Source organism: Coregonus lavaretus (genome assembly GCF_964263955.1).
Source record: "Coregonus lavaretus genome assembly, contig: HAP1_SCAFFOLD_48, whole genome shotgun sequence".
In the NCBI taxonomy this organism is placed as follows: Eukaryota; Metazoa; Chordata; class Actinopteri; order Salmoniformes; family Salmonidae; genus Coregonus; species Coregonus lavaretus.
Window position 1 is genome coordinate 3541960 of NW_028163311.1, and position 9417 is coordinate 3551376.

Sequence of the window (9417 nt, forward strand, 5' to 3'; positions counted from 1 at the left end):
CCCAACTAGACAGGGTGCAGAGGAGGGCCTTGAGGATCATCTCCAGAGGTGGAGCAGTCCAACCACAGCTCCCATCACTGCAGAGAAGGTGAGAACAGGCTGCAGTGCACCTGGTGAAGGACATGCACACTCTTGACCATCCACTGAATGACCTGCTCCCTCCAAGAAGAGGTAACTGCACCACCAGGCTCCTGAGAAACAGCCACAAACTGTCCTGTATAACTGCCCGTACAAACCGCCTGCGAAACGCCACTCTACCCACTGCTTTTTTTTTTTTTTACATTTTAATATTTCAATTTCCATCATGAAACATGTCCTGTAATGTTTCAAGTGTTCTGTATTCTACTTATGTCACGTATTGTTATGTATTTAACAGGTAGCCTAGCGGTTAAGAGTGTTGGGCCAGTAACTGAAAGGTCGCTGGTTTGAATCCTGAGCCAACTAGGTCAAAAAGCTGTCATTGTGGCTTTGAGCAAGGCAATTAACCCCAATTGGTCCTAAAAGTCGCTCTGGATAAGAGCATCTGCTAAATTACAAATATGTAATGAAAAATCATGTTTGTACATTCATTTGTGCTGGGCAACCTCTTCTTCTCTTGTGCATAAATATAACAAAGTGTTTAAAGTGAAATAGTTAGTGTCTATACAGTGCATTCTGAAAGTATTCAGACTCCTTGACTTTTTAAAAAAAAAAAATAGTTACAGCCTTATTGTATTTTTATTTTTTTTACCAACAACAACAAAAACACCTCATCAATCTACACACAATACCCCATAATGACAAAGTGGAAACAGGTTTAGACATTTTTGCAAAACCTTATTCACATTAGTATTCCAGTCCCTTTGCTATGAATCTCTAAATTTTGGTCAGGTGCATCCTGTTTCCATTGATCTTCCTTGAGATGTTTCTACAACTTGATTGGAGTCCACCTGAGAGAAATTCAATTGATTGGACATGGTTTGGAAAGGCACACACCATTGCATGTCAGAGCAAAAACCAAGCCATGAGGTCGATGGAATTGTCCGTAGAGCTCAGAGACAGGATTGTGTTGAGGCACAGATCTGGGGAAGGGTACCAAAAAATGTCTGCAGCATTGAAGGTCCCCAAGAACACCGTGGCCTCCTCCATTCTTAAATGGAAGAAGTTTGTAATAACCAAGATTCTTCCTAGAGCTGTCCACCCGGCCAACTGCGCAATTGGAGGAGAAGGGCCTTGGTCAGGGAGGTAACCAAGAACCCGATGATCACTTTGACAGAGCTCCAGAGTTCAGCCCGCTTGGAGTTTGCCAAGAGGCACCTAAAGGACTCTGACCATGAGAAACAAGATTCTCTGGTCTGTTGTTACCAAGATTGAACTCTTTGGCCTGAATACCAAGCGTCACTTCTGGAGGAAACCTGGCACCATGCCTACGGTGAAGCATGGTCGTGGCAGTATCATGCTGTGCGGATGTTTTTCAGAGGCAGGGACTGGGTGACTAGTCAGGATCGAGGGAATAATGAACGGAGCAAAGTACAGAGAGATCCTTGATGAAAACCTGCTCCAGAGCGCTCAGGACTTCAGACTGGGGCGAAGGTTCACCTGGCCCAGCCAGAGCCCAGACTTGAACCCGATTTAACATCTCCGGAGAGACCAGAAAATAGCTGTGCAGCAACGCTCCCCATCCAACCTGACCAGAGTTTGAGAGGATCTGCAGAGAAGAATGAATGAAACTCCCCAAATACAGGTGTGCCAAGCTTGTAGCATCATACCCAAGAAGACTCGATGGTGTAAGTGCTGCCAAAGGTGCTTCAAGAAAGTACTGAGTGAAGGGTCTGAATAATTAGATATTTCAGTTTTTTATTAATAAATTAGGAAAAATGTCTAAAAACCTGTCTTGTGCTTTGACATTATGGGGTATTGTGTGTAGATTGATGAGGGGAAAAAACGATTTAACCAACTTTAGAATATGGCTGTAACGTAATAAAATGTGGAAAAAGTTAAGGGGTCTGAATACTTTCAGATTGCACTGTATATAGCCAAGCTACCATTGACTAGGTATTGGCACCCCATGTATATAGCCAAGCTACAATTGACTAGGTATTGGCACCCCATGTATATTGCCAAGCTACCATTGACTAGGTATTGGCACCCCATGTATATAGCCCAGCTACCATTGACTAGGTATTGGCACCCCATGTATATTGCCAAGCTACCATTGACTAGGTATTGGCACCCCATGTATATAGCCAAGCTACCATTGCTCATCATGTATTAATTCCTTGTGCTACAATCTTTTTCCTATTATTATAATTGTTGTATTGTGTTCTCCATTGTTGGTCAACATTTCACTGTTAGTCTACACCTGTTGTTTACCAAACATGTGACAAAATGAAATGACTACGTATTTAGTTAGTCTTCTAAAACTATACTGAAAAAATATATAAACTTGACATGTAAAGTGTTGGTCCCATGTTTCATGAGCTGAAATAAAAGATCCAGGATATTTTCCATACGCACAAAAAGCTTATTTCTCTCAAATTTGGTGCACAAATTTGTTTCCATTTCTGTTAGTGAGCATTTCTCCTTTGCCAAGATAATCAATCCACCTGCGAGTTGTGGCATATCAAGAAGCTGATTAAACAGCATGATCATTACACAGGTGCACCTTGTGCTGGGTACAATAGAAGGTCACTCTGAAATGTGCAGTTTTGTCACACAACACAATGCCACAGATGTCTACATTTTGAGGGAGTGCACAATTGGCATGCTGACTGCAGGAATGTTCACAAGAGCTGTTGCCAGAGAATTGAATGTACATTTCTCTACCGAGAATTTGGCAGAACGTCCAACTGGCTTCACAGCCGCAGACCATGTGTCACCATGCAAGCCCAGGACCTCCACATCTGGCTTCTTCACCTGCAGGATCAGCTGAGACCGGACAGCTGATGAAACTGAGGAGTATTTCTATCTGTAATAAAGCCCTTTAGTGGGGAAAATCATTCTTATTGGCTGATGGGTGGGCCTGGCTCCCAAATGGTTGGGCCTATGCCTTCCCAGGCCCACCCATGGCTGCACCCCTGCCCATTCATGTGAAATCCATAGATTAGGGCCTAATGAATGTATTTCAATTGACTGATTTCCTTATATGCACTGTACCCCAGTAAAATTGTTGAATGTTGTGTTTATATTTTTGTTCAGTTAAAATCTTACCAAAAAACTGATGATGAATATGTTTGGAAAACTGCATTGATCTGCCAATGAAAAATAATGTTTGTACATGAATTTGTACTGGTCAACCTCTCCTCCTCTTTTGTATTCAGTTCTTCCATATTAGATCTGACAGTATGAATGGTTCTTATGGTTGTATTCAGTTCTTCTATATTAGATCTGACCGTATGAATGGTTCTTATGGGCTGAGTGCCTGGAGTGACTCCAGTCATACCAAGTTTTCTTTGACCCTGTGATCTCACCAGGACAGAACCACCAGATGGTGGCAGTGATGTACCTTTCATTGATATGAATGCTCAGAGTGAAAGACCTGAGTACTCACATGTGATGGCCCACATAAACCCCAACCTTTCCTATTGTGTTAGTAAGGACCACAGCATATTAGGCAGCCATTGTTCAAAATGTGTTCATACATACGGTACAATGGGAGGGGGTGTGGCTTTCACAGGGGACCAGGAAGTTGATCTCAGACTTCTATTTAGGACTGGGATCCTATTCAGAGTTGACAGATTACAAACCCAGCCTGCCTCTCTCCTTCCACACTGATTCTAAACCTACAGTCACCTAGTCCTGATTGTGACAGTGGAGCCTAGTTTGCATTGCAGGATCTAGAGATGGCATCAGTAGACAGTTTTCCATTGGCCTAGGTTTATTTGACAAAAAAACATTCAGCAAAGAAATCATTGCAACATGATGGAAACGGCAGATACAGGAGACATTTTCTAAAGATCCACAAATGTTTTATCTTTTCAACAGGGGCAGGAAAACATTGAAGAACCACAGTGCAATGCCGCGAAGGTGTAAAAAATGGCACTGCTAAAATCAGAGATTCTTCTCCTGAGTACATACCTTCGAATCTTGAGTACACACCGACGTCCCCTGTATTAAAACTTACATATAGGACTTCAAGTTGTAAAATAGTGAACAACTCCTTTAATGTAGTGGTAGGTGCTATGAAAGGGATGTAAAAAAACAACAACGATATGTTGTATTTTGTTTATTAGTCCACTGTTAATACAACGGCAAAAATGTTGCATGTTAGCAATTAAGTTTTCAAGATTTAAGTACAGAGAAACAAGTGTGATGATGCAAATGAGGAAAATGATAATTGCATACAATTTGCATCATCACACTTTTTGCAATGTACTACAGTGTTTCCCAATCCTGGTCCAGGGAACACAAAGGGGTGCCCTTTTTAGTTTTTGCCTTAACACTCACACAGTGGACTCAACTAAGCAACTCCAGCCTTTGAAGGGAATAAGGTATGTGAGGGCAAAAACAAACAAGTACACATTTTTACATTTGAGTCATTTAGCAGACGCTCTTATCCAGAACAACTTACAGTTAGTGAGTGCATACATTATTATTTTTTTTATACTGGAATCGAACCCTCAACCCTGGCATGCCATGCTCTACCAACTGAGCTACATCCCTGCCGGCCATTCCCTCCCCTACCCTGGACGACGGTGGGCCAATTGTTCGCCGCCCCATGGGTCTCCCGGTCGCGGCCGGCTACGACAGAGCCTTATGGGACCAGGATTGGGGAACACTGCTGTACTGAAAGTCCTCCATCTTGAGAACTTCACTGCTGACACGTACAGTGGGGAAAAAAAGTATTTAGTCAGAAACCAATTGTGCAAGTTCTCCCACTTAAAAAGATGAGAGAGGCCTGTAATTTTCATCATAGGTACACGTCAACTATGACAGACAAATTGAGGAAAAAAAATCCAGAAAATCACATTGTAGGATTTTTTATTAATTTATTTGCAAATTATGGTGGAAAATAAGTATTTGGTCACCTACAAACAAGCAAGATTTCTGGCTCTCACAGACCTGTAACTTCTTCTTTAAGAGGCTCCTCTGTCCTCCACTCGTTACCTGTATTAATGGCACCTGTTTGAACTTGTTATCAGTATAAAAGACACCTGTCCACAACCTCAAACAGTCACACTCCAAACTCCACTATGGCCAAGACCAAAGAGCTGTCAAAGGACACCAGAAACAAAATTGTAGACCTGCACCAGGCTGGGAAGACTGAATCTGCAATAGGTAAGCAGCTTGGTTTGAAGAAATCAACTGTGGGAGCAATTATTAGGAAATGGAAGACATACAAGACCACTGATAATCTCCCTCGATCTGGGGCTCCACGCAAGATCTCACCCCGTGGGGTCAAATTGATCACAAGAACGGTGAGCAAAAATCCCAGAACCACACGGGGGGACCTAGTGAATGACCTGCAGAGAGCTGGGACCAAAGTAACAAAGCCTACCATCAGTAACACACTACGCCGCCAGGGACTCAAATCCTGCAGTGCAAGACGTGTCCCCCTGCTTAAGCCAGTACATGTCCAGGCCCGTCTGAAGTTTGCTAGAGTGCATTTGGATGATCCAGAAGAGGATTGGGAGAATGTCATATGGTCAGATGAAACCAAAATATAACTTTTTGGTAAAAACTCAACTCGTCGTGTTTGGAGGACAAAGAATGCTGAGTTGCATCCAAAGAACACCATACCTACTGTGAAGCATGGGGGTGGAAACATCATGCTTTGGGGCTGTTTTTCTGCAAAGGGACCAGGATGACTGATCCGTGTAAAGGAAAGAATGAATGGGGCCATGTATCGTGAGATTTTGAGTGAAAACCTCCTTCCATCAGCAAGGGCATTGAAGATGAAACGTGGCTGGGTCTTTCAGCATGACAATGATCCCAAACACACCGCCCGGGCAACGAAGGAGTGGCTTCGTAAGAAGCATTTCAAGGTCCTGGAGTGGCCTAGCCAGTCTCCAGATCTCAACCCCATAGAAAATCTTTGGAGGGAGTTGAAAGTCCGTGTTGCCCAGCGACAGCCCCAAAACATCACTGCTCTAGAGGAGATCTGCATGGAGGAATGGGCCAAAATACCAGCAACAGTGTGTGAAAACCTTGTGAAGACTTACAGAAAACGTTTGACCTGTGTCATTGCCAACAAAGGGTATATAACAAAGTATTGACAAAACTTTTGTTATTGACCAAATACTTATTTTCCACCATAATTTGCAAATAAATTCATTAAAAATACTATAATGTGATTTTCTGGAATGTTTTTTCTCATTTTGTCTTTCATAGTTGACGTGTACCTATGATGAAAATTACAGGCCTCTCTCATCTTTTTAAGTGGGAGAACTTGCACAATTGGTGGCTGACTAAATACTTTTTTGCCCCACTGTACATTTTTGGGGATTGTATATAGGGTGAGGAAACCGATGTGTACATTTGTAATTTGATTGAACTATCCCTTTAATTAGAGTTATTTTGGAGTTACATTTAGTCAGAGGTGCATTTGCTCTAAGCATGTGCTATAAATAAACATTATTTTATTTGATAAAGAAAACGTATTTTGTCATCTCTTAAGAAGGATAGGCCAACCGAACGAGTGCTTCCACACTCCCTTAAAAGACCTTTGCTTGAAAAACGAGAAAAAAGTGGCAGTAGTACGGTTTGTCAATTTTGAGACGCCATAGACCCCTTTCTGTGTTAACAAACATAGCTGCAAGAGGGGGATGGGCGCGAGTTGGTGGCAGAACAAGGGGGAGTTCTTATAGAACGGCAGCAAAAAAAAAGCCTCTATTTACATGTTGCTTATGAGTGCATTTCACACTACTTTGGATTATACTTGGATTTTAAGGTTCATATGAATGCCCTGCTTAATATAATGTTTGTGTCATCATCACAAATCAACTGCATTATACTTAAAAAACACTTCAACTTCAACCAGTAAAATGGCTCTTTGGCTATATTTTGCTATAGGCTATATCAATAATCGTTAGCATTTACATTTTAGTCATTTAGCAGACGCTCTTATCCAGAGCGACTTACAGTTAGTGAATACATATATATTTTTTTTATACTGGCCCCCCGTGGGAATCGAACCCACAACCCTGGCGTTGCAATGCATTTCTCTATCAACTGAGCTACATCCCTGCCGGCCATTCCCTCCCCTACCCTGGGCCAATTGTGCGCCGCCCATGAGTCTCCCGGTCGCGGCCGGCTGCGACAGAGCCTGGATTCGAACCAGGATCTCTAGTGGCACAGTTAGCACTGCGATGCAGTGCCTTAGACCACTGCGCCACTCAGGAGTACAACTGCTGCATCCAAAATTGTTATTTTGCAAAGATCACAACCAAATATAATCATAGCAGCTGTTCAAGCAAGAATCAAAACATAATTGTAAGCATATGAGAACCCAAAAAAAGTTATTTTGTTTAGAAGTAATAAAAATGTAAATCTAGACTACTGCCGCCAAGAGTCGCACGCATCTGTTTGTGACGTCAGTGTGTCATGTCCTGGAAAAGGGTCTATAGCCACTTCCTCAAAATAGTCAGAAAACTCAAGAATTCCGTCTTTAATGTTGATGTTTTTGCAGAGGAAATCTTAGTCGTGCAATTTTACATCTAACTAACATGTTTGGTTCAGTATTTCTCAATGAAAAAACCTGCATGAAAACGAGTCTTCTCAAGTTTAATGACAACAAAGACTTTAATGAAGAATCCCTACTGTTGACTAATCACCAACGCAGGGGCGTAGACTTCGGCTACCGACTTGCCTCAAGGAAAAAATGTTGTATTCCCGAAAAGCCGAAAAAACCCTTACCGAAAGTCCAAAACGAAAACCTCACAAAATGTTGTCATAATATATGCACAAACTCTTCCGAACTGTTTCGGCTGGAAAGCATGCTGACGCCTTAAAGGCTAACACAAAGTCTGTCTTACAATGGTTTCAGTAGTCCTACATTGTCACAAGGTATAGATTATACCCCTATTTAGACCTGAAGTAGCAGACAGTCTAAATCCAGATTAGTGACAATATCAGAACGCTTAAACCATTTGTAACATAATTATTGTTGGCCCAGCATAAAGTTTGAGATTTCCTTTCAACACCATGGAGTGAATCCTTACCACTGCTACACCTGGCTATCAGCCACCGGAGCAAAGTCTGGCAGCGAAAACGTTTATTCAGCCTCAATTACGGCCTTAAAAAACATAGCTGATATGGCTGACTTGCTTAAACAAATATGGTTTCTACTGACTCCTTCTGGATTTGTGTAAGTCAATAGGAACTGCCGAGTTAAATAAAGGTTCAATAATATTAATAAAATATGTACATATTAAAATCTCCACTGTAAAACACACAGGGTGTTCACTCCTTAGGCCTACCTTCCTTTCTGCGTCGGACTTCGGCCTCATGTCTGGGGTGGAAAATCTACTTCTGAAAGTACCATGCTTAGATGCATAATAACATCTCAGATTGAACTCTTCGCAAACAGCGAAAGTTTCGTTGCAAACAAGACACACTGGTTTGATATTGTAGAAATACGATGAATATATTTTAATAGAACAGGTAGGACTATTAATATATCCCGAGTGGCGCAGTGGTCTAAGGCACTGCATCGCAATGCTAGCTGTGCCACAGCCGGCCGCGACCAGGAGACCCATGGGCGGCGCACAATTGGTCCAGCATCGTCCAAGGTAGGGGAGGGTTTGGCCGGCAGGGATGTGGGTTTGTTTACCACGGGGGGCCAGTATGAAAAAAACAAACAAAAAAACATGTATGCATTCACTAACTGTAAGTCGCTCTGGATAAGAGCGTCTGCTAAATGACTAAAATGTAATTAATATAGACATTGGTGATTTTACCACTGTAACCAGATGGACATTATTATGTTATGGTCATTGAATTGATTAGCCCACTAACCACGTGTTAAATGTGTAGTGTACCTACACTGTGTAGGACTATGAATTGGGCAGCTATAGGCTATTTGTTAATAGGCTAATTATGTTCTGGCCCGCAGACTAGCTACAAGCTCAGCAACACATTGACTGGAGGCCAAACCTAGTTGCCAACCCCCCTATATTGTAAATTCAATCTGGTTGGTATAAGATTGAAATGGGAAAATAATGTACCTGTGAACACCCTATGAAATAGCTCCCCAATACCGTCTGATGTATATATTTAATGTATTACATGAATGGTGACCACAGCACTTCCGCCAATCCATTTAAAACGTGTTTGACTGTGTTTTTTCCCACCCTGCTGAATGTATCCAATGTTCCATATCAAATGTGTGTCCTATTATGACACATCTGGCAGTTTCTTCTCTCCATGTTTCTTGGCCTAGTATCATTTTTTAAAACAAAAATCTGTGTTTTTTGTTCACTACCATGTCAGGAAAATACC